The sequence below is a fragment of the Nilaparvata lugens genome, chromosome 2, assembly GCF_014356525.2.
Source record: "Nilaparvata lugens isolate BPH chromosome 2, ASM1435652v1, whole genome shotgun sequence".
NCBI classification, from domain to species: domain Eukaryota; kingdom Metazoa; phylum Arthropoda; class Insecta; order Hemiptera; family Delphacidae; genus Nilaparvata; species Nilaparvata lugens.
Genome location: NC_052505.1, coordinates 56,345,405 through 56,369,818, shown reverse-complemented (window position 1 = coordinate 56,369,818; position 24,414 = coordinate 56,345,405). Strand labels below are relative to the sequence as shown.

The 24,414-nt window shown below is 32.7% G+C and overlaps 2 protein-coding genes across 7 annotated transcripts in view; one reads left to right on the top strand and one right to left on the bottom strand.

The window, feature by feature from the left end:
- LOC111054906 overlaps window positions 1-24,414 on the top strand; it is a 544,055-nt gene that overhangs the window by 417,930 nt on the left and 101,711 nt on the right. The window lies entirely within an intron of this gene.
- The window catches only part of LOC111060552, an 89,037-nt gene that overhangs the window by 35,319 nt on the left and 29,304 nt on the right, over window positions 1-24,414 (bottom strand). Inside the window, exon 1 of one of the 4 annotated variants that reach the window (XM_039419918.1) lies at window positions 18,245-18,376. The exons of 2 other annotated variants lie outside the window; for them this stretch is intronic. The gene's annotated coding sequence lies outside the window, so the exon portion shown is untranslated. Of the gene's footprint in view, window positions 1-14,437; window positions 14,854-18,244; window positions 18,377-24,414 lie in introns of those variants that run through there. One more of the 4 variants, XM_039419917.1, reaches the window with a different exon arrangement.

The window sequence follows — 24,414 nt, the reverse complement described above, 5'->3', positions numbered from 1 at the left end:
CCTACAAAAGCGGATTGCATAATAATTATTATAGTCTCTTCGTCCTTTCTGCTAGGTACAATGATTTGCAATAACATATATGATCTAATGTTCAAATCCAAATTATCACAATCTTCAAATTTGTTCATGGATGATTCTTAGAAGCTATTTTCCCAAAATGAAGTTTATTAGATATAGTAGTATCAGATGCTTAGCATTCCTCCGCATATCATTTTATCTCCTTTGTTGCGGCATCATCATCCAATCTTCTGGATCGTTTGTAATATTATTATCAAAAGCTGAAGGACCCTATTGACTTAACAGACCTTGTACACTTAAGGTTTTCAAAGGCATGTGAAACTCACCAACTTTGATGAAGTTTGGCCAAACTTAAATCAAATTTGAAGAGCATCATAGATCACATAAACTTGCAAAGTCTTGGGTGCTATCACGTCAAAACAAGGGTTTGGTTGGACACATCGCTCTGTTGACGATGGAGCTGCGTTTACGAGATGAGCTGGATCCTGCATCACTCCCAAACAGTCACTGTAGTCCCACTCATTCAATAACAACAAAATGAATCCAATTTATTGAAGATGAATTCTGAGTTCAAAGATATTCAAAGCATAGAATCAAATAACTCAGTTCCAAATTCCGGAAAAATTCAAGTTTCCTGTTCTGATTATCCGAATAATATCAAAGACTAGTGCGAAGCCGACTAAAGATATCAAATGACGCTGTAATATCAGAGACGAATAATGCAAGTATCTAATTAACGTGGATAAAAATATGAATCTGAGTACCCTTTTTAAGTATTTCAAATTTGACGAATTCTGTGAAGAAGAGCAGCGACAATAGTTTGACTATTTTTGTTATCAATGAGGTGATCACTATTTCCATATCCAGTAAACAAAGAGAACCGTTTGATAAACAAAACTTTCTCATTCACAAAGCAGTCACTGTATCTCAACTTTATCATGGATCAGTAACTTATGACACTGTTATAAGTATTAATAGCTCAAATCGAAAGAATATAATATCACCCATAAAACATTTCCAAGTCTTGAAATTGATGGCAAAATAATTTCTCCATTGGATGATCGAATAATAGTGATTCTAAAAGAAAAGATAAGATTCGAATATACAATACTATTTTCAAATGTTTAAACTCATGAAAAAACTAGAATACTAATCATTTATGTAAGCCTTTACCTACTCAATAGCCTTGATCCCGACCTACAAAAGCGGATTGCATAATAATTATTATAGTCTCTTCGTCCTTTCTGCTAGGTACAATGATTTGCAATAACATATATGATCTAATGTTCAAATCCAAATTATCACAATCTTCAAATTTGTTCATGGATGATTCTTAGAAGCTATTTTCCCAAAATGAAGTTTATTAGATATAGTAGTATCAGGTCCCTTATTGGTACATTCATCTGGATCCCCATATTAGTTATGTTGTTTTCAATGAAGTGGATGATTTTTTCCATGGAACTCTGTATCTTCGAACTGTAATAATCATTTCAGAATGTAATCCTATCTCACAATTGTGATGGCTTCTCAAAAAAAGATCTAAAATGTCATTACTAGTTGGGATAAGTACTTGAACATTCAAAATATTTTATTATTATAGTTATAATAGAAATTAAACTTTCCCTATGTGTCTGTAGGACACTGTGAATATAAAATTGATTGACTGACTATCACCATTACATCTCTAAGACTTACTTTTTGATGATACAGTGATGTATTGCAAGTTCCAACGAGCATAAGTTGCATTCTCCCCTTGACATTTACCAGCTTGCAGTTTTTCCACAGATTAGAAATTTGTGATAGAATTATTCAACGTGAGTGAATTAGATGAAATTTGTATGACTTTGTTGTTAGAGAATCCTTTAGTGCACTTACCTGTAATAACTATTCGTTCATAAGTCATGGAAGCATACTTGATTTTCACATTATTGTCTCCCTTATTACAATTAATAGACTACTCAAATTAATCAAAAAATTGTGTATAGATAACCTCAATTCAACAGAATAAGCTAATATTGTACATTTGCTTTGAACTGTGATAGTTCATAAACATCATCATGAATTGTATATGATAAAATTATATATTGTTTCATGTTATAACACTCATGTAGCTAATAATAATAAGTTAAAGTTTTCATACTCCTACTGTACCCTATGAGTGCAGAATCTGTAATTCTCTTAAACTTGATTTTTTTTTCTGCAAGTACCATCTACAAACCCACTTATTTTTCAGCTCCGTAATTCCACTGATTCCATTTCATCTGTTTTCGCATCCTCTTCTATAACTCACTGTGCAAGACTCATAAGTCGAGATGACTTAAATATTGTACAAATTGAGTTTCAAAGAAAAGTAAGTTGGGTCTGGGATAGCTGGAGAAGAGAGCAAGAGACACATAAGTTGAATGAAGAGCTGACTTCCTAATTGGCCAGATTCCAAGGGACATCGTTCTTCTCATAAAGCTCGTGTCCAATTCCCCTTTGCCACAAAGTAGGAGGAATGTGCCTTTGCAAAGCGTTATTCTTTTACTTGAAGCTTAAAGTTCTTTTCTACGCTCTGAAAATATAGTTTCTCGCGAATAATTATAATTACCCCTTGCAATCGGGGATTGAATGAAGAATTACTTTTCATTGTAAGATCTTTACGATCTATATTCCAGAAAAATCTTCTATAAGTTACTTATAAAATTCTCATCTCACTGACTCACTGATCACGATCTCTGGAAAACTACTGGATGGATTGCAACAAAACTTGGAATAGGGTTTCCTCATACGTCCTAGGTGCTCACTAAGAAATACTTTGGCGATATTTCAACTCTAAGGGTGGTTTTTAAGGGTGTAAAGTTCGTCTTTTAGCATGTATATTCTTCTTCTCCTAATCTCTTAATATATAATTGAAATGTGGATATCATATGTCAATATAGAACTATAATTTAGAGAGAGTACCTATTCAAAACAGTTGTTGACTACTGGCAACTAAATTAATAGTTTCGTCAGGTTGGCATTAAATTGAGATGACTTCATTAGGTTGGGACCAAGTTGAAGAACTAATTAAAATGCATTCATCGAGAACAAATTGATTGAGCACTGCTGCATCAATCGGAGCTATACCTTGGAGTATAGATAATTTTTATTTTTCATAGAACAAACTTTTATGACTGGAGTTGCTTCAATCAATTCAACCTATTCTATCAAGACCAATTGTGTTTGTATATCCGACATCGCGAAAACTGTTTAAACAGTTTCGATTAGATTTTGATAATTCAGTATGATATATGGAGGGTATTTTTGAAACTTCAGAAGTGTCCGTTGTGGAATCTATTTGCAAAGAATGAAGAAATTTGGCCAAAATATAACTCGGGCGGAAGAATGGGGTTATTCATTAGAACGGCCAAATAGCTGTTTTGCTTTTACCAATGTGAAAATATCTTCCATAGAAAAAAGGCGCTTTTCCCATGAATCAATTATTCCCAAACATTGATTGTTTGTTCTAAAAATATTAGAGTATATGCATAATAGTTCTTTGACTGTCAGTATTCCTCATTAATAGCATCAATGCTCCCCATTCAAACAATGCTGACACATTGATGTGAATCTTAATATAATTTGGTTACTTTAGATCAGATGAAGATAATAATGTTGATGATCGCTACAGTTTCAATTTCAATCATGTTTGACATTTTTGCTTTTGATGCCAGCTGTTATTATTATGTGAAATAAGCTCTCATTGAACGAAATCATAATCATTGGAGTCAATAATTATACTAAGAAAGCAATTTCTGATTGAATATGTGTGTTTGTGGATATGTATGTATTCCGGATGGATCTCGAAACGGCTCTAACGAATTTTATTAAATCAGGAATATAGTGGGCTTGCGACAAAAAACATTATTTTGGAACAGGTCTCAACTCTGGGAAAATTCGCTGAAGCTTCTTGAGAAAGGATTATTGGTCCCTCAAGTAGCAGCTGATCAGGAAAAATTTTCCATAATCTGTTGAAAACGTGAGAGTAGAGTGTGTGCAAATGAAAAAGATTACAATAGCTGTAGTTCGGTCAAAAAATTTGGTGACCTAATTAATTTATAACATTACAGTATTCATGAAACATCTGGAAGAATAGATTCAGAAAGTGACCAGATTATAGCAAAAGAAATTCAAAATCGATCTCTCCAAACATATGGTAGTTGAATGTAATGTTTATTGTGAGGTGATAGAAATGCAACTAATTTCTTCAGCTTCTGTTGTATTGGTTCCTCTGTTGCTCTATGTTTGTGCGCAGTCAGCCTTGAGAGAGCCAGTTGCACTGTCTGTTAATTCATAAACCGGACTAAATACCACGAGAACCAATGAGAGGAGCCTTCTATTGAAACAAACCATGCTCTGATTAATTGTCATGAATTTCAATCCTGATTGAAATTGAACAGGCTTTTGTGCTACTGGGCCTGATATTTCCATGTTTCAATATCAGCTGAAAACTAAATCGAAAAAAAAAACATAATATTCCATCAGCTGCTCCTATTTCCTTTCATTATGTCATTACATGACACAAGACAAACCTATTGATATTGATAGATCACAATACTAAAGTTGTCAATCTTATTATATTAAGAGAGCAATTTCTGTGGTGGTTATGTATGTCCAATGGATCTCGGAAACAGCTCCAACGATTCTCACGAAATTTGGAACATAGTAGGTTTATGATATAAAAAAAATCGATTGCACTAGGTCTCATTCCTGGGAAACTCGCTGAAGGACATGGAAAGAATAATAATTATTCATTCTTGGGGAAAACAGATGATAATTTTGTCGTCTGTCGATAACAGAAGATGCGAGTGCCTGTTGTTACGTTATTTTTTATATTTAAATAACGATTAGCCTCCTGCTTGGCATCAGTTGGTAGAGCATGAAATATTTCAACAATTATAAAAAATTGGGTCGTGGCTTTTCATAGGATACAGTCTCATAAAAATCTTTATAGGCCCAGATATGAGCTTCCACTGTAATTCTGATAATTCATTAAAAATATATATATAATACTTATCTTATAGTATTGAGGAATTAAAATAAATCGCACACCATAAACAATTTGATACATATATTAACAAATATCTCAAAAAATAAATAAAAGCAAAAAATATATAGAGCGATAAAAAATATATAATATAAGATAGAACAATAATCGAAGTCAATAAAATATCACAGGCTAAATACTATTCTCTAAATTCTACAGCACGAAACGTTACCATGTGCTTTTATTTTACGATCATATGCATCTATTTGCATGTAGCTGCGATATCTGCTTGCTAATACTTGTCAACTTGGACAATTCCATTAAAAATAGTTTTCCTAAAATCAGCTTGATAAATTGACAACCAATAATCCAAATATATATATTAAATTCTATGGTATCTAATAGATTTCTTTGTAATGAATATATATTTTATCTCAGGGAGGATTCGGCACCTGACGGAATAAATAGAGCAATTCATCTAGTGAATCAGAGCTACAACAAACTATCGCAAATTATATTGCAGAAATTAATGATCATATGAATGTGTATTAACAGCCTAGATTTTATACTTCTTTGATTTATAGAACTTCTGATATGTATTGACTTGTTACTTTCCAATAAAATACCTTTAATACTACATTTACTTGTGCAGGTATTTTTTACCAAATTCTCAATTTATTAGAAACCCTTTCGACAAGCTAGCTTTGATTCTTATTTCATTTTCGAAGCACTGAGGGTGCCCTATCACTATTTTAATATTTTTCACTCACGTGTCGAAATTTTCTTATGAGCTGCTGATGTCGTTCCAACTCCTGGTGGTCCTGGATTATTGTAGCCGGAGTCGTCTCTTCGAAGGGGTTACAAAATTATTTAAAAATGAAAATGACTTTTGCTTTATAAGAGCATCACAAAGTCTTATAAGAAATTTAGTAATTCAATTTAACTTTAAATTATTACAAGATATAGCAAGGTATTATGCTCTATAATTTTTAGTGACCTCTCATGGTGGCATTTGGCAGGCGAGTGTGGTTCTCCTTTCTCAATTTTACAATTCTCATTTCCGATTTCTAAATTTACATAAAATTTGAATATCCTAGTCCTCCACCATTCAAAGTTCAAATAGACCGTGCCAAAATATTAAACTATTACTTATGTTATATATTTAATAATTTCTTTGCCTTTGGGCCATATCCAAAACATAGACTATACAACAATTTTATACAAATTCTATTTATTTGTAGAAATATATACAAATATTTTTGAATCGGCTCACTATTGCCGCCTATCAATTGCCATTATGTGATTGGTGCATGCAAATTGCTACAGTATTCATGCGCCTGGTAACCTCCTATTACCTTAATACATTTAATATTTTTATTGGGTTTTTTAAATATGCTCTCTACATGCTAGTTAATTTTTTATATGTTATTATTTGTTTCATGCATCATGATAATTAGCCACATGAGACCTTTAGTTCCTCAAATTGCATACCGTTTTGCCACAATAAATTTCTGCCAAGGTGTTTGGTCAGATTCTACGTTGTATGGCTCGGTCGATCGTTAGGTCGCCGATCACTAAGTGTTTATGCCTAACCTCAACCTTCAATATTTTATATAATATCATATATTAGCAAAAAATTATTTCAATCCCTCTCAGGCTATTGTACAGTTTAGCCAGGACGATCTGATATTATCTAATCTTTATGTTATCTCTTTGGCGATATTAGCCAATTACTTCACTTAGACCTATAAATATTTCAGCTAGGGATTTTTATTTATCCATCCAAATTACAATATGTTACACTGTGTAGGAGAGAAATAGAATTATTTCCAGCTGTTGAATCTAGAAATTTTAATCGACTTGATCAGAATAATATGATTCGTTGACATGACATGGTATATAATCCTAAATTAGAGTATATTATAATTTTCAAAGTTAATCATTATTTTACAGTTTCAAGTGATTAGTGAGTGTTTTTACTTTCCTTGCCCTATAACAATAGGTAAGGAAAGTATTGCTTTCCAAAAATATTTAAGGTACCCTAATTTCAAGTTTTCTATACGTTTCAAGGTCCCCTGAGTCCAAAAACATGATCTTTGGGTGTTGGTCTGTGTGTGTGTGTGTGTGTGTGTGTGTGTGTGTGTGTGTGTGTGTGTGTGTGTGTGTGTGTGTGTGTGTTTGTGTGTATGTCTGTGAACACGATAACTCCATTCCTAATCAACCGACTGACTTGGAATTTCAAACTCAAGGTACTCATACCATGAGGATCCGACAATAAAAAATTCAATAGAATTGAATTCAAAATGGCAAAAAAAAAATTTCAGGAGCTTCTCAATATTCTTGAGAAAAATAGTGGATAATTACTGAAATACCATGTTTTTCACGGTTTTCTCGAAAACGGCTCTAACGATTTTCTTCAAATTTATACCATGGATAGCTATTTATAAGCCCTATCAACAAACATGAGTCTCATCTCTAGGAAAATTGCAGGAGCTCCGTAATATCCTTGAGAAAAATGGCGAATAATTACTAAAAAACCATGTTTTTCACGATTTTCTCAAAAATAACATGACAGTTTATTTTTTTTTTTAATTCATACCCTGTATAGTTATTTATCAGCTCTATCAACCTGCTTGAGTCTCCTTTCTAGGAAACTAATAATTGGGGTCCACCCCATCCTTGAGAAATGAACTTAGTAAACTCCTTCTCGTGCATGAGGCAGATAGGTAGATCAGTTCATGAAAATAACACATAGGTAGTCGAGATATTTCATCTGTAGAACAGCTGATTTGACGACTTTTAAAAAATGATGACTAAAAAAATCATCGAATTCCACAATTCACACAAAGGAAAAAGTACTCTGGAAACAATTATATATACACATATACAGAAGTCTGATCGTAGTTTCAAATATGAGCAAGGAAAGTTGTTTGAGTGTACCACACCAGATTTTTTGTTATTCAATTTGGTCTGTAAACAATCTAAATCAGATCTTTTCTGTTTTCAAATGTTTGGATTTAAATTGGATCTGAATTCCTTTGTATGGAACATAACCTACTTTTTGGACTATTCATAGTGTATAAATTAAAATTCGGGGAAGAAACAGTTTTGGGCTGTGCCTGTTAGTCCCTCCCCAATCATTTCAAATGATTGTGTTCTGTTTATCAATAAATAAACAACAATAAAGCGAAGCTCGGTGCCCCGATATTCTAGATAGAAATAAAATTCATATGTTATATGTCAGTTTCTATCCAAATTTCCACCCCTAAGCTTTTGGTTTCAAGCTGAGATCAAAGAAAGAAATCATAAGATGGTTTTCCATAATCTAAGTGATTGAATAAACTCTATTCAGACTTATGCAAATTTATCCCACTTTAATAATTATGATAGAAATATTTAGGACATGAGGAATCAGCCACAATAACTGTTATACTAACTATAATGAATAGACTCTTTTGTATGAATGGACTTCCATGGAAGAGAGAATCAGTGGATTGGCTGCTCTCACACTTTTGAATAAGTGAAACGAAAATTAAGCGTCATGCTATGCCAAAAATTCCAGAATAAGCAAGAGATCCATGGGTACCAGTCATAAAATTCCGAATCAACTTAATTTGGAATTTAATCTTCAATTGCATCAAGCAAGAGCAAAAATAACATGATCACTGCTAATTTGATAACTGTAAACGGGAAAATCTGTGCTTTAGTCCCCAGAGAGAATCAGGGGACATTGCGGAAACGATTCTATCTTTATAAGCAATTTCCAGAAGTTCCACAGAATTGTTTCCTGAATTTATATAGTACGGCCAATTTCAGAGATTGCATTTTTGATGAAGGGCGAACATTTCATATGCTCTCGTAAGATAAGCTTTTCCATTTCTTCGCTAGATGTTTTGTGTGAAGCTCCTTGAAATGGAAGGTTTCGTATCTACAATAATACTTCATGTTGATTTCAAGTTATACTTAGAGTCCAGGTAATTCCAGAATTTAGACAATGTTTTAAATATATGATAGTTTTTTTCTACCTTTCTTCGTAAGATTCTGTGATAAAGTAAGCCAGTCATTATACTAAGCGAAGATTGGAATATACCATGAAACTTTTGATGATAACATTTTGTCTTGTAATCTATTATCAGCGGTAGATTTTGATAATCCCTTTCATAGAACTTGTGTCTTGAAACTGATTATCATATTGAATAAATGATTATTCTCACATGCTAGTGTAAACTGAAACAAGACGAGACTGATGAATTAACATTTCTATCTCATCCATGTTTCCACAAATGTGTTTGTCATATGGATGCATAACATTGTAAAAATAGAGAATGACATCTGAAGCTTTTCTTGAAAGATACGAATATTGTCGATTGATTGATTGATTGATTGATTGAGTACTTTATTTATGTAGATTACAATATATACTGGCTTATACACTTATATACAATAACTTACAATACAGCAAAATTATAAATGAATTTACATAATATAGACTAAGAAAATAATTATTGAACTGTATATGATATGAAAAAGTAATTTGTAATATAATAACTATAGATAATTATATTGTAATGCATCTACATAAATTGGCGGAGCTTTGGACATATCAATGTCCATTCTTCGGAAAGAATATTAGAAATATCCTCACCACTAACTCTCTACCAAAACGTTAATTTAATTGATTAAACTAATGATTTATTTATTAATGGAAATTTTGTGAAAGTTTTAATTAATATAAATATTGTAACGTATTTAAATTTGGATGGATAAATGAAATTCCTATTTGGAAAATTTATAGGTCTATGTGAAATAATAGGCTAATATCGCCAAAGATGATAACGTTAAAGATTAGATGATATCAGGCATCCTGGCCAAATTGTACAACAGCCGAATAGGAATGGAAATAATTTTTGCTACTGTATAATATATATAAAATATTGAAAATTTGAGGTTAGGCATAAAACATCTACTGATTGGCGACCTAATGATCGACCGAGTCGCACAACCTAGAATCTGACCAAACACCTTGGCAGAATCTTATTGTGACAAAACAGTATTCAACTTGAGGAACTAAACGTCCCACGTGGCTAATTATTGTTATATACGAAACAACTTATAATCTGTAAAAAATTACTTTGCATGTAAAAAGCATATTAAAAAACCCCAACAAAAATAATTAAATGTATTAAGGAAGTAGGAGGTTACTAGGCGCATGAATACTGTAATAATTTGCATGCACCAATCAGATAGTGGCAATTGATAGGCTGCAATAGTGAACCGATTCAAATATATTTGTATATATTTCTACAAATGATAAGAATTTATAAAATATTGTTGTACAGTTTATATTTTGGATACGGCCCGAAGGCAAATAAATTATTAAAGATGTAACATAAGTAATAGTTTAATATTGATGAAATAAAAACACATAGATGTTGTCAGTTTTCTACACTTTAATTTGGTACACGACCATGGTTTCGTGACCACACAGGTCACATTTTCAAGCTAATAGTTTAATAGTTTGGTACAGTCTATTTGAGCCATGAATGGTGGAGGAACAGAGTATTTAAATTTCATGTAAATTTATAAATCGGAAATGAAAATTGTGAATGAGAGAAGAGAGAACTCGAGACTTGCCTGCCAACCAGCACCATGAGAGGTCACCAAAAATTATAGAGCACAATACCTTACTGTACCTTTTTAATAATTTGAAGTTAAATTGAATTACTAAATTTTCTCATAAGACTTTGTGATGCTAATGTAAAGCAAAAGTCATTTTAAATAATTTTTTAACCCCTTGGAAGGACGACTCCGGCTACAAATAATCCAGGACCAGCAGGAGTTTGGATCGACACCAGCAGCTCATAGAAAATTCCGGCACGTGAGTGAAAAATATTGAAATAGTGATAGGGCGCCCTCAGTGCTTCGAAATGGAATAAGAATCAAAGCTAGCTCGTCGAAAGGGTTTTTTATAAATTAAGAATTTGGTAAAAATACTTGTGCAAGTAAAGATAGTATAGAAGGTATTTTATTAGATAGTAACAAATCAGTACATATATCAAATGATCCATCAATCAAAGAAGACTAAGATCTAGGCTGTTAATACATTATTTATATGATCATTAATTTCTACAATATAATTTGCGATAATTTAATGTAGCTTTGATTCACTAGATGAATTGATCTATCTATTCCGTCAGGTGCCGAATCCCGCACCCTGAGATAAAAAATATATTTATTACAAAGAAATCTATTAGAAACTATAGAATTTGATATATATATATATTATATATATATATATATATATATTTGGATTACTGGTTTGTCAATTTATCATGCTGACTTAAGAAATTCAGCTCTATATATTTTTGCTCTGATTTATTTTTGAGATATTTGTTAATATATGTATCAAATTTTCATGGTGTACAATTTATTTTTATTCCTCAATACTGTAGGAAATAAGCTTTATATATATATATATATAATATATATATATATATATATATATTTTTTTTTTAATAAATTATCAGTAATATTGTGGAAGCTCATATCTGGGCCTATAAAGATTTTTATGAGACTATATCCTAGTAAAAACCACGACCAGATTTTTATAATTATTAAAATATTCTTATGCTCTACCGAAGATTGCCAAGCAGGAGGCTAATCGTTATTTAATTATAAAAAATAACGTGACAATATTTAAGAGAAAAAAAACAGAGAATTGATAGAGTAAAATAATTATATAGGTAGATGAGATCAAATTATTGATTAATAAAATGAAGTAGGCTGAAAGTAGATCAGGGTAATCAACTTCCAGTAATATACAGCAGTATGCAGTGGATAATTAAAAAAACATGAGTTTATATAATATTCTAAAACAGGTTTAAAGGTTTGTATTTGTTGGATGGGTGGGGGATGGTTGTCATGTGATCGTTCTAGGGCCGGAGAGTTTCAGTCATTTGTTCCAAAAGATGTTTTTTTAAAGTCAGGATGAAGCTCGCTCGGCTCTCGATGGACCTGATAGAAACAGGAAGTGCATTCCATGCACGACAGGCACTGACTAAGAAGGATTTTGTGAAAATAGTAGTTCGATGATTGGGTATCCTTAAAGTACTTTCTCCGGTTCTAGTATGTGAAGCATCCATCCTCCTACCTTCAGAGACAAATTTGAAATCATCTTTAAAATAGTTCGGATTACCGTATTTCAAGATATCTCTAACAAGCTTGACTATTCAAAAAAGCCTTTGATCGGGAAGCTTTAATGTTGAACTAGCAATGTGGGCTGGGGTGATATGATCATGGCGTTGGAGAGAGTAGACAAAACGTAGACAATAATTTTGGCAATGCTGTAGTTTATCATTCAGAGTTACTTGCATATCGTTAAGAACAGAATTACAATACATTAAATGTGGGAAGATGAGAGATTGAACCAATAATAATTTAATGTTTCTAGGGAGAATATCGTGCATTTTCTTCAATGCATGCATGGCTGAGAATACCTTTCTACAAGTTTTGTTCACTTGTTCTGACCAGTCAAGAGTATTTTTCATAATAATGCCTAAATTTTCAACTGAGCTACAGTAAGGAATGTCATTACCGTCTACACTAATTTTGTGAATCGATTCAAGGTCAATATTGTTTATGAGACGAGAATATCCAATTATAATGGGTTGTGTTTTGATGGGATAAAGCTTAAGGCCATTTTTCTTTGTCCATTCCACTATCAAATTGATATCCTGATTCATTATTCCAACTGTTTCATTAATTTTTGTTATGGGGCAGCTTAAATATATTTGAAGGTCGTCTGCATAAGTATGGAAACTGGAGAATTTGATAATGGGAGAAAGGTCATTAGCATACAAAGTGAAGAGAAGAGGGCCTAAAATTGAACCTTGTGGTACTCCATGCATAATGTTTTTCCAAGTAGACTTATTGTCACCGACAGATACACATTGTTTCCCACCTAATAGATAGGATTTAAACCAAACTAACGAGTTGTGACTGAAACCAAGAATTGCCAACTTATTCAGAAGGACTGTATGATCAACAGTATCGAATGCTTTAGAAAAATCAAATAGGGTGAGGATAGTGCATTTTTTTGGTCCATACCTTATATCATCAGTGACACGAAGCAGAGCTGTCTCAGTTGAATGGAATTTTCTAAAGCCTCATTGGTAGTTATGAAGCTTACTATTGTTGTCTAGAAATTTTACAACTTGAGCATGAATGAGTCTTTCTAGCACTTTGGAAAATGCAGGTAAAATACTGATTGGTCTAAAATCCTCAACTTTATTGGGTGATGGAACTTTATTTAAGGGCGAACCAGAGCAAACTTCCAGTTTTCAGGGAAAATGCCTTCTTCAAGTGACTTCTTGAAAATATATGTAATGGTTGGTAAAACAGGAAATAACATCTTCTTGATAAATTTAATAGGAATTTTGTCTACACCCGTAGCATTACTATGAATACGTTGAATTGCTCTGAAAGTGTCTTCTTCTGAGATTGGATGGAAATGGAATTTGATTTGATGTCGATTGGATAACATGACATGTAAAGAATGTCTGATGAACTGAATCTTTACATTATTGTTAAGGTTTTTCTCTACTCTGGAAATGAGAAAGAAAAAACATGATTTCCATCATTGTATATTACATAGAACTCTAATACTAATCAATATGAATAGATCTTTGATACTTATTTTTCATTCCGAATAGAAGAAATTTAATATATTTTTTTCAAAGAACATCAATACCATTATCGCAGTCGATGCTGTCAGTTTGAAATGTATCCCCCTATACCTATTGTTTATTGGTTCACGGTAGACCTACATGTTGACAAACATTCATTATATTGCTTATTTTCAATTACTTCACAGCTGTGATAACCTTACTGAAGGCGATGAAGCGAATACTATCATGGAGCCTGAAATGTATAACATTATGATATTGAGTGATTCATTTGTCACAATTATATTTTAAACTATAGGCTATTGAGTCATGTAATGGTATGTGTATTGGAAGATCCTAGACAGAATCTTGAGTGAGTATAATATAGAGGGCTTTATTTGGGGAGAAGAAAAAATAAATAAGCTAGTGTCAAGAGAATCGGCTCTTGGAGAGCTCTCAATTGCACTATCAAGAAGAGTAGAGAGGCAACTTGTGAGTGGGGATCAGAAGAAGTGAGTAGAGTGTGTGTAAGCGCTTGGTGGTAGAAATAGCAAAGATAAATTACTAATCTGTCCATTCTGAATCATTACTTCATGTGTCATGTTCGCCAACTAAGAAAAGTGCGAGTTTATTCAATAATAGAACTAGTTTTGAATTAATGCATTTACTACAACTCAAGGAATTGATTGAAATGATTATTACTTGTACCATTAATAGATAGTATCTAACATTTGTATCCTCTACTCACCTATCAACTTATGGCACTGGTAAGAAATGCAGCCAAGAAGTATCACTGATATCCTGTATGTAAAGTTAATGAAAAAACGCAATAAATTGATGACTATTATCGACCACTCGGTTCATGTACAGTAGTTTGGAGCGTTGAATTCAATTGTCAGACCAGAACAGGTACAGGTGTTTCTGTGAGCACGGGTTTGTGTAAATTGATCCTTGTTCACTTGCATCTGGAAGCAGCCTTCAACGTTAACGATTGCGTCATTGTCTCTCTCATTCAATCCTTCTCACGCGCTCCTTCTCACTCACCCACCCCCCGCATCAGGGCATTCAGTAATCGGACAAAGTTATTGATGATGCTTACTTGGAAGCGTGGATATTTCGTAGACAATAGGTACTTGGCATTTCGAGTAGTGTTAATAGTGAATGAATGGAACGGCAAGTGAATGGATAGATCTAAATTATCCTTCTACCATCAACAGAAACTCGGCTTCATTCACAATTTATTGATTCACTGTAGGCATGGAGAAGTAATGATAAAAAAAATGTATATTATTTGATAAAGTCAATAATGAGTTGGTGATCAAAGTGATTAATTATTGGTAGCGAGGTAATTGATGATGTGGTAATGAAGAATAAAGATTATGATAACTGGTAATCGGAGTAACGGGATAATGTAATAGTTGTGGAGAGATGGTCTACTTGGTAGAAGGCCTACTACTATCTGATGAAGGGTATCAAAGAATAAAGGGGTAAAGGAGTAATTATATGGAGTATGTTATTAAATGACTTGATATTAAACATCTTGGCGAGGGAAACATGGAAAAGTACAAAGCTCAAAAATAATGGATGAATGGGGAAAGTATTGATTTGATTTTTTTTAATTCGAATACTACTCAGATCTATACAGATACCAGGGAACCGCCGTGGTAACGATCAAATGAAATGTCGAGTCAACCTTCCACACAAACTTTATTACATTAAGCTACATTGGATCAAAAAAACAGCAATGACACTAGGATGAAAGAACGAGAGATGGGGAACAAAGGGAAATTTGGATGAAAACACGATTGGATCATGGGCTCTCAAACTTATTTGCTCTACGCCCCTCTTTGAAGCCTTTCTTTTTTCCAGTTATAACATTTGTCATCTCCCAAACTCTAGATGATCCGTCGTACTGGAGAGGTTTTGCGAATTTATCGCATTTTAAGGATACTTTGTTCAAAACCCAATTTATGATAAAATTATTATGATGTGTCTGTCAAAATTGTTTTCCGTTTCACTGTTCATTTATTAGTGAGTCATATTATGAGAATTGAAAATGAATATTTATCAACGATCTATGATGGAGTTGATAATAATTTGCAACGTTGAGATATAAAATCAAAGTTAATATTTCAATTTTGATTCTTCATTGATGGGACTGTAGTTTAAATTCTTCCAATTCGAAAATATTACTACTTTTCAATAGTGTTTGAAAAAACAGACTGCAGTCTTGTCAATAATAATTGGAAAGTATTATTATTATAAATAATATTATCCAGCAGTTCGTTATGGAAAAGAAAATAGATTAGAATCAGAGATTGATGAACCTGTATTATTCTTGTCCTGCCCAATCCTAAGCTAATAACAAGTTCTTCAAGCTTATTTCTCCTTGGTACTCTCTAGTTACTCTGAAAATTATATTGAAGCTGATGCGCCTTCCAGTTCCAGAATCGTTGAACTGAACTGAATGTAATGAATAGAATCTCTATCTTGTTATCACAGCATGCATTAATTCAATGTAATCCACTTCTCAAGAATAATGTAAATTTCTTCTCTTTCGAATTTCGGGTGAGTTTGACTAGTATCAAACTAGTGTCAGTATTGATTTTGTGTAAGTATAGTATAAAATTAATTAGTTTCCGTAGTCGCCTATTATTACTTCTATCTATCCAGCGTATGGCAAAAGACACGATTGAATTCTTATAGTAAAATGGGATGGATAAAGTTATATACAAGAATATATATACCACATTTATGTGTTCATATATCAACAACGAATGGATTCGTCTCAGTCATAGATTCAAAAACTATAGGCAAACATTTAATACAATCAAATAAGCAATTGATTCTGGTGTGGCTAACAGGAAATAGTCAGGTCCACCCGTGTAGCCTATGCTGTTCTTGGGCACTCTTCGAAGATGTGCGTCACTGTCTGAACAGCACCACACTCACAAAAAGGTGTTGTTGCCTTGCCTTGCTTTTATGCATAGCATAGGCACATCTACCATGTTTGGTATAAGTAGTATTCCTAATGAAAGTTATATTTTGGCTATCTTCCTAGGAGATTACCGTTGATTTCAATTATCATATTAGAAATATATTCTCTTCTCTAAAATTGGGTGAGATGATGTTCCCTTCATAAAGAATACAACGAAGAGTATGAATTAGCACAATCAATTTGAAAATTTTGCGTTCAATTTTCTTGGCTATTTGGAGTTATTGTGAGTAGCTTTCCAACAAATCTCAGTTATTTGTTTCAAGAGTACTGATAAGTTATTTTTTGGGATTATAATAATACAATAAATTGCCAAGAATATATAATTCCCAATAATTGAAGTCGCGATGATTTCAACAACCAAAACTTAAAGGAATTTCAGATTGGGGACATAGTCTCCTGAAAACTCTGAGAAGTAACTACTTCATCGTTACACAACTTTATAACTTTCCCAGCGCTGAAAAACGATTCATGAAACTTGGTTACATCGAATGTGCTGGATTTCCAAATACAAAAGTCTTGTCAGTTCTGTTGACACTAAGATTGGAACTGATAGGAATAACTTATACGACCTCTCTACTCTTCACTGCTTGTAATGTATACTAATGAGCATGCTTCCTAAGTACATCGTGATCGTGCTTTATGAAACTGAGAGATTTTAAAACTATTAGTCAATTTATTGCTTAGGTAACTGTTTAGTAACTCAACTACACAATCACAATATATATGTTATCAGAATCAAACTTCGAATATCTAATTTCAAGACGCAACAAAACTAGTCAGTTACACATGCTTGTGTAGTCAGTTACAAACCCTGTGTGACTGGAATGAAGTGTGGCCCTACGCGGTTACCCGTCCAACGTGAATACCAAGCGTTCGTTAATCACTTAAATGATGCCACGCCGACTGCATGGCTTCGCTTGATCTTGTACGATTGAGAAGTTCAAATTCAAATTCATTTGATGCATCAAAAGTATATTTACAAAAGGATAGTGTAACGATAATAAATATTATATTCTCCCTGCGTGGATGATTTGCCGTGTGCATGGAGAAATGATTTTTAATTCACGATTAGAAAAGAAGTTAGATTACTCTAATAAATCCATTGGAAATTTATCTTCGCAATGTTTATCAAAGATAATATTTTCATTTCTACCGAATATAGCCTATTCTAAGAATATTATTTTAATATATATATAATATAAATATAAACAGGATACACACGACACGGACAGATTGAAAACACTTAAGAACAATTTCAAAAAATCTCACCACTTCACTTCCTGGTTGATTGACAAAGGGGGCCCAGCTCCCCAAAAATTCTCGTTTAAATGTAAGTTTTCAATCTGTCCATGTCGTGTGTATCCTGTTCATATTCATATTATAAAAATAATTTAAAGTGTTTTCTTTTAAGTGCTATATATATATTGTCACGGGTCTAGCTCCATGGTGGGGGGGACACAGAAATGGGTAATTATGAACTTGGAGTCATTAAACAAACAACCAAGAAGAATATAATCTTCAACCATGAGTATGGTTTCTCAGTATTAAGTGCCTCACCTTGTGTCAGCATATGTTATAGCCGACATTGCTCTGTGGAGGGGCATGAATGTGCATCAAAAGAATAACAATGGCTAGAATAATATTGAATTGAAAGAAATGAATAAACAGTTGTAAAATTTGAGGTTATAAATCTGTAATGTGTAGTTGTAGGTTAGGTTGACTAACCTTCGCTTTGTCGGGGAATGGGCGTCACTGAACTCAGAGGGCTCAAGCAGAGTGAACAGTGTATGGATGAAACTGGTTTGAAAAACTAATTTGCTAAATTGATAGGTTGGTGGTCTACAAAGGTAGCCGAAGTAGGGACTGTAAATTTCCAAATTAGCGCTGTAGGTGATAATGTAGTGGATTAAAATTAAATCTAATTCAATAATAAATGCAGTTCAGTTTGAATCTGCCTACTATGATCAATGCTGTCACTAGGATCAGACAGAGATATAAATTTCTGAGTGAGTTCCTTCTCCAAATAACAACCAATATATTTAGGTTCTAGTACCTGTGTTACAGTTGGAAGAGATATTAGACTGCACAAGACAACAGAAAAAATAGCAAATCCATGCGAACCGGGTCTCTGATAAATACTATAGGTTATATGATTGCAAAGTGCGAAACCAAAATAGTGAATATTTCGAGTACCGAGTTTAATTCTGATGCTGTCTATGCGACCTATTACCTCTCCTTGTGGCATTGACCGGTTGTGAATGCTGGATCCAATACACCTCGATACAGTAGGTTGATGGCAGTCAATTTTTATTTGATTTGGGAGGATATCTCCAATAAAATATTTTATTATTTGATTTTGAATACCGACTACCATCTACCACTAGAAGAAATAATATTCTAATAATGAGTAGTATACTCGATAATATCTGACTATTGCAGAACAGGTCGTGTCCTGAATGATCGATATGTGTCAGTCAAGAAAGAACGAATTTGGAGGTGTAATGAAATAAATTCAGATCAGTGAAAAGGTAATGTGAATATATTCTGGAAAATACTCTCAGACAGCAAAAGATTGAATAGATAAATGAACAGATTTTACAAAATATAATTTTCAATTGATAAGGAGTGAATATTAAAGGATAGCAAATTTGAATCTTCAAATGATAGATACTATATGAAAATTTATTAATTTCTGATTGATTAAAATAAGACGGGTGATAGCTCTTAGAAAGGGTAATAAAAAGTACAAATCAAATAGGCCAAGTAGGCTAATACAAAGTTATAATTTAGAAAATAGAATGAATGAATAGATAAAAATATTATCAGGGTGGGGTTTCGCCTAAGGAAATAGACCTTTCGGCTAAGTACAGTGTGAATATCAAAATTTACTTATTGCAATAAAAATCATTCATGATAACTTTATACCCTTTTGAATCTATAGTCATGACTTTTCCCAATTGACGAATTTATAGGCTGTATAATTTTCGTAGATTAACGGGGATCCCCTTTTATATGTTCAAATAACTTACATAGACTTTTGTTTCCGTTTTTTGTATTCGAAGTATATTCGGCCGTAGAATATATTGTTCTGGCTGGATCCTTCCGCATGGCGAAAAACGTCGAACAGACCTCACTATTATAATTTTAGGGTTAATTTAAATGAAATTGCAAAAATTAATATCACAGATTACTATAGGAACTTTAGAACAACTTTTAAAACAGAAAGACAAAGTTTGAATTACATTAAAACAGGAATTTAAGCTTTTAACAATTAAGTATGTGGACCGGGTCTGTATCCTACTGGTGATTTCTGCAAAATGGCATCGAGTCTCTTCTTCTCATTTCCACTTGAGTTTCTTCTTGGAAATTTATCTCGCCAAATTTACATACTAATTTGGGATTGATCAGATTCTGTGACGTAACCAATACTCTAAATGGGTGGTGGAAGTGTGTCCAACTTTAAAGCTTTCAAATGAGCAAAATTCCTGATTGTAGGTTGTTCTAAATTATTATTAGGTTCCTTAAAACTATAAAAATATACAAATTAATAATTTAATTTCTTCTATCATGATATACATTTGTTAAATAACTTCAAGATTAGCCAATGATTTGTAGAACATAGATGTGATTTTATAACATAAAGTAGGAGTATAAAAACATATAACAATACACATGCTTTTAATAATTATAATAATCCTAATAATAAATAAATATATCTCTTTCGTTTACATAGATTTTTATGCATTAGGATGTCGACCCTCAATCATCATATAGGCTGAGCTAATCTGTCTTTCGTATTTATGATAAATATATCTTCATGACAGCTCATAGATAAATATTCAGGCCCATTCGGCATAGAAATTAAAATATAAAAAGTGAAAAAATTAATATTATATAACTGTTGCGATCAATTATTAATCAAACTGCCTTCTCAATTGGCTATTTGTTGACAAGTTAGCTTTGGTCTGTTTAGGGTTATGTATTGATTCAATTCTAACCTTCAAATATCGAATTACTGATCAAAATAATAAACATTACAAACACATATGGTTTTTTTAGTTAATAAATTTCTGAAAGATATAGGTATAATTACTGATTTGTTAGTTTCAGCCTTCATAGGTCAGATAACTGTTGTTTATCTGCCTTAGATAAGATTATGGTTCTTCCTCAGTGATGGAATTTATTTTGCTCCTATAACGGCCTATGAATAAACTGATTTATAATTCAAGGGCTGTACAATCCTTTAGTACATCTCAATATATATATATATATATATATATATATATATATATATATATATATATATATAATATTCAAATTATTTGATATAAATTATTCGATTTATCATATTATTCTTATATATTCTGATATTGTCATTTTATAATATTTTATACTGATTCCTCTCTTTTGCAAAACTGATAACAAGAGAGCAAGCGATGTCTATTAATTTCTTCACAGAGTAAATAAACTGGAAATAGCCGTAAACTCTCCAACAAGTATAAAAGATGGCAGAGAAATTCCAATTGATAAAACTCTACTGATGCAACCAGGAAGCTTCAGTCTTTGGATGACCATGAATCTGGCTGTGTCACTAATTAATTTATTATAGTATTTTCTTGACGTGCTGACAGCTAAAGCTGTAACACTATAATTGACAAGTCCAACTGCATGGCCCTGCTTATTGTAATTCTCTTCCTTGAATAGAACAGTGTTACCTTGATCAATATAATTATTATGATGAATAATTAATATACAATTACCCGTTGCGAGGTTTTTGACTCCACCTAGGATAGGAATCTAGTTTTTACGTCATCTCGACTTTGCGTAAAAGTCTAGATGGGGATTATATGTATATACTAACATGTATATACTAACATGGGAGCCCATGTATACTAGCAATGTACCGTATGCTGATTCTCGTGTCTCATTAATAAATCAATAACATTTTGTTGATTCATCTAACTTCATTTATCAGATTATTTTTGTATTCCAATCTGCAGCTAGCTAAATAACTTTGAAACCTATTATCATTTTCATTTTTATTGATGAATCGCTCCTTAGCCAATTGGCAGAATGGTTATCATACATGATGGCAATTTTTAGAATCATTTTAAGTTGGGGAGAGGTTGGATGTAGAACCTCAGAGAAATCTTTGTTCTGTCTTAAAATTGAATAAACTAGTCAAACGTTTTGTACCATTATTTTATTCGAATTGGAGGATAACATTTTGTAAGAGACTAGCTTGTATGCTAACATGCATTCTAGCATGTTTAATAGAAAAGAGTTTGAAGTGATTTCAGTGATTGAGATATCCAATTCAATGGTTTAATCAAACATACAAACAGTCTTATAAGAACTCGAAGGTCGACATAATAGGGTACCTCACGTTTTCGAGATCACTATTTCCACTCCAACACTAATAATAAAAATTTGAATTTATTTGATATGGAAAAAGTCCATAAATATAAGAGACAAATGGAAGGAGTATGTTTCAGTATTGTGTTTTCTAAATCATGAAAATAATTATGTTCCTTTCCTTCATTAGTATTGTAGAGGAAGAGATAAATTTGCCATATTTATCATGAGGTCCATTGCTTTGGAAAATTACAGGGGGACGGGTCCCAGACTTGCCTGTTGAACATTCACATTGAAGACAAATCAGCATTTCCAAGAAATAGCGTCAATGCTTCTCATTCAAACAATAATGACAGCCAAAAGTGAATCTCACTATTGCTTTAGAGGAAGAATCAATTAGATGGGCGTTTTGCAGTGGCACGAGAATTGTGGTTCTGTCAGCAAAACCATTCTCACGATTCTCGTGACTCACATGAATGCGGACTCTCAAAAAGCTGGAAATAATCTAGAATAAAACTGCAAGACTATTCTTTGTTCTCCTTGCGTGAAGACACCTTGGTTAAAGTCAATTTTCCTACAGTATAAGAAGTTTGTGATTCTCTGTTGTAGAATTGATAGAGAATGAAAATTGCCCTCTGATAATTCTATTGTTAGCATAACTTGAAGAGTTATTAACAAAACAATAATAAGCAAGTGTTAAGACTTCTATTTGAAGCTTGATACTTTGATATTACAGGAATGTAAAAGAATTATATTTGTCAAAACAATTGAAGCATGTGAGTGAATTTTCTTGGGAGTTCAGATGCAAATTGTGAGCTATCAAGCATACTCTCACATGAGATTCTCTCAAAGTTTGGAGCCTCTTGCCCCTTTGGAGTCTATAAGTCACTTTTATAGGTTCGGGAGTTGATAAAGAATGAGAATATGGTGGAATTACAGAATTATTACGAATGCTGGAATAGCACATTATCAATAGAATGGGGAGAGGCGTTCTGTGACAGCTGAAAGTCTGTATCACTTGATTCTTGAATTAATTGGGTTTCCAAAACTCGTTGATTCTCCACTGTATCAATTATCTTGGAATATCTTGAATCATGATCATCAGAAAAACCATTCAAATTTCCATTCATTCTCTAGACTTCCTCTGTAACTCTATCCTGTTTGTATGATGCTCTATTCTTTCGAATTGTATTAGATGCATTATCATTAATTTCTCAAGCTCCAAATTCCAATAATATCCAAATTCCAATTAGAATAATATTGATTCACCATTATTCGAATCAGTGTTCTATTTACACAATGTCCTTGGAAATCTTCAAATTTCGACCATCAGTGATTAAACCCATGTATGCCATTTTCAAAATATTCAGCAGTATTGTGGTATTACATCTAGTAATGTCCTTGACATCACTGCTTTTAAAGAAAACAAAAGAATCATTATTCACTATGACTGATACGATTAAGTAATTTTGAAGTATAGTTTAGGCTACGCTAATCGGAACAGTTATTGAAGGAAGATCTAGAAAAAATGTTGAAGTAATCATTTAAACAGGATGTGTTGTAGGATCCAGGTAAATTATCGGCCTATAGGCCACGACTTCAGTCACGATATCTGAGATCTCCCAGGCCCAAGTGATCCAAAGGTTAATGGTTTCTCTCATCAATGTATTTATTTTTTATCAATGCAATTTCATTCTCCTTCAATGAGGAAAAAGAATAATACAGTAATCGCAAGTCAGTTACTTCGTCAAAAGTACATTGGTTTGATGTTGTTTATATATGTATATACATAGCAGATATATATGATTCTAGTATCCGGTTTTTGATCCATGACACTACAATCTTTCCAATTATGTGTAGTAATACAATAAATGTTGCTTATTGTTCCGCATAAACTCTTATCAACGCTTTGAAACCTATTTCAGGGTTGAATAGTCCGGACGGCCACAATACTAAATATTATTGTTTCTGCTTTAATACCGACGTCATTTCGAATAAATTATGGTGATTACAATGGGTCGATGATTCTTTCTCGCAACGATGTTCATTGTTCCATTGCGGTGAATCATGAAAGCTCCCACTGTCCATGGAACCAGCCAATAGGAGCGATGCGTAATGCTTGTATACAACCAGCTATTTTGAGAATGAAATAATAAATAGATAAACGTGAATGACGAGATTCATGGATCCGTAGTCATTTCATCTGATGAGTCTTAGTCTGAAACTTACCCATTCAGTCAAAGTGATTTTTCAATACAATTTGCTCACTGACTTATTCATAGCGTCTTCTATTGTGCTGTAAAAATAATCTATAGATTAATAACTTCTGTTCTGAAACATGTGAATTCTGTTTTGTTCTCACGTTTATGCTG